Source organism: Salvelinus sp. IW2-2015, linkage group LG36 (genome assembly GCF_002910315.2).
Source record: "Salvelinus sp. IW2-2015 linkage group LG36, ASM291031v2, whole genome shotgun sequence".
NCBI classification, from domain to species: Eukaryota; Metazoa; Chordata; class Actinopteri; order Salmoniformes; family Salmonidae; genus Salvelinus; species Salvelinus sp. IW2-2015.
The window spans coordinates 19,740,447-19,743,059 of record NC_036875.1 but is presented as its reverse complement, the minus strand read 5'-3'; positions in this window follow the sequence as shown (position 1 = coordinate 19,743,059).

Here is a 2,613-nt window from a genome sequence, read left to right as displayed (position 1 = left end):
AGTTTGCTATTCACAAGAAGCATTGCCTGATGTGAACCATGCCTCAGACAAGAGATCTCAGAAGATCTAAGGTTAAGAATTGTTGACTTGCATAAATGTCACGCCCTGGCCTTAGTATTCTTTGTTTTCTTTATTATTTTAGTTAGGTCAGGGTGTGACATGGGGAATGTTTGTGTTTTATCGGTTTTGGGTGGTTATATGGTAAAGGGGGTGTTGGGTGTAGTGTATGGGTTTGTGTTGAGTGTATGTGTCTAGCTGTGTCTATGTTGGGTGTAAGTTGTCTCATGTAAAGCGGCAACAGGACCCACCTACACAGGATTCTGTGACATGGAGGAGATACTGGATGGTTAAAGGGGCGTGGGCACAACCGGGAGAATATCGCCTTCTCGTGAGAGCTGGAGGCAGCTAAAAGCCGGAGGAGAGGCGATATGAGGAGGCAGCACGGAGACAAGGCTGGAAGCCCGTGAGTACAACCCAAAAATTTTCTTGGGGGGGGCCTTAAAGGGAGTGTGGGCAAGTCAGAGTAGGAAACCTGCGCCTACTCCTGTACTTACCGTGGAGAGCGAGAGTACGGGCAGACACCGTGTTACGCAGTAGAGCGCACGGTGTCTTTCTGTACGCGTGCATAGCCCGGTTCGGTACATTCCAGCTCCACGTATCGGCCGGCTAGACTGAGCGTTGAGCCTTATGTCATGAAGCCGGCCCAACGCATCTGGTCACCAGTGCGTCTCCTCGGGCCGGCGTACATGGCACCAGCCTTACGCATGTGTCCCCGTTCGCCTACATAGGCCGGTGCGGGTTATCTCCACTCCCCGCACTGGTCAGGCGACGGGGAGCATACAACCAGGTAAGGTTGGGCAGGCTCGGCGGCTCAAGGGAGCCAGTACGCATGCACGGTCCGGTATTCCGGCGCCACCTCCCGCCCTACCAGTACCACCAGTGCTCCTCCACGCACTAGCCCTATGGTGCGTGTCTCCAGCCCTTTAACCACCATGCCTAACCACGCAACAAGCCTCCTGTGGTTCGCCAGAGTCCTGTGCGTCGCTGTTGCTTGCTCCCGCACTAAGCCCTGGATGCAGTGTCCAACAGTCGGTACCCCAGTTCCGGCACCACGCACTAGCCTAATTGTGGCGCTCTCCAGGGTCCAGTATGCCCCTGTTCCTTCTCCCCGCACTAGCCCTGAAGATGCGTTGTCCCCAGCCCGGTATCCAACCAGTTCCGGCACCACGCACCAGGCATAACAGTGCGCCTAGCCGGGCAAGAGCTGCCGCCTGCACTGCGATGCCTGAGGACTGCGCCGTCTCCGCCAAGCGCCGACCCTCCGAGCTACACCAGTCGCATACTGCCACGTCATGAACTGCGACCATTCCGCGCAGGGCATTAGACCATCCGTTAACCCAGCGCTTCTGAGTCTGAGCCATAGCACGTCTGCCCCGGAGCCATTAGAGCCGCCGCGTACTGTGCGCGAGAACCGTCAGAGAGCGGGCGTTCGAGTCAGGAGCTGCTAGAGCGTTCCGGTTCAGTCAGGATCTGCAGAGCCGCCAACACAGACAGGATCTGCCGAGAGCCGCCAACCAGAACCAGGGATCTGTTTCCAGAGCCGCGCCACACAGAACAGATCTGCCAGAGCCGCCGAACGTTCAGACAGGAATCTGCTCAGAGCCCAACCAACGACGCCAGCGCACCAGACAGGATCTGCCAGATGCCGCGCAACCACATGTGACAGGCCATGTCCGTTCAGCCGCCTGGCAGCCAGATCGTCAGCCAGCCATCATGCAGCCACGATCACGTCAGCCAGCCCATGTGGAGACCAGATCCTCAGCACGCCATGAGCAGGCCAGAATCCGTCAGTCCAGCCCTGAATGCACGCAGATCCGTGCAGACAGCCCATGAGCAGCCTACGAATCCGTCAGCCAGTCCATGAAGACAGACCAGAATCCGTCAGCCCATGCCATGAGAGCGCAGATCCGTCAGCCAGCATGAGAAGCGCCAGATCCGTCAGCCAGCCATTGAGCAGTCCAGATCGTCATGCCAGTCGCGAGGAGAAGATCCGAGGCCAGAGGCACTGATCTCGGCTGTCGCAGCCAGGCGGCAGTCATGGACCGAGCCAGATGAGCTCAGCTATCAGTCAGATCCGTCAGACCAGGCCCATGGCAGTCCTAGATCCTGTGCAGCTGCGTGCCGTCCCCCGGAGTCCGGAGCTTGCCGCTCTCGGGCTCTTCCTTGGATCCGAGTGCCCGGCACAGCGTGCCGTCCCTCAGTCCGGAGCTGCCGTCCCTCGTCCGGAGCTGCCGTCCCTCAGTCCCGGAGCTGCCCGCCTTCCGGACTGCCCTTACTTGGTACTTGCTCTTTATCCGGAGAGCTGGCCCTTAGTCCGGAGCCTGCCTTAGTCCGGAGCTTGCCCCCTTAGTCACGGAGCTGTCCCACTTAATTCAGTGGGGTTAATTGTTGAGGGGGGGTCATTTGAGGAAGCTAAGGAAGGCGGTTAGTGACTGTGGCTGGGGTGGAGACCACGACCAGTGCCGGACCGCCACCTAGTGGAAGGAAGCCACCGCAGACCCTCCCTAGAATGTGTGCTGGTGGCGCCCGGAGTTCGCACCTTAAGGGGGGGTT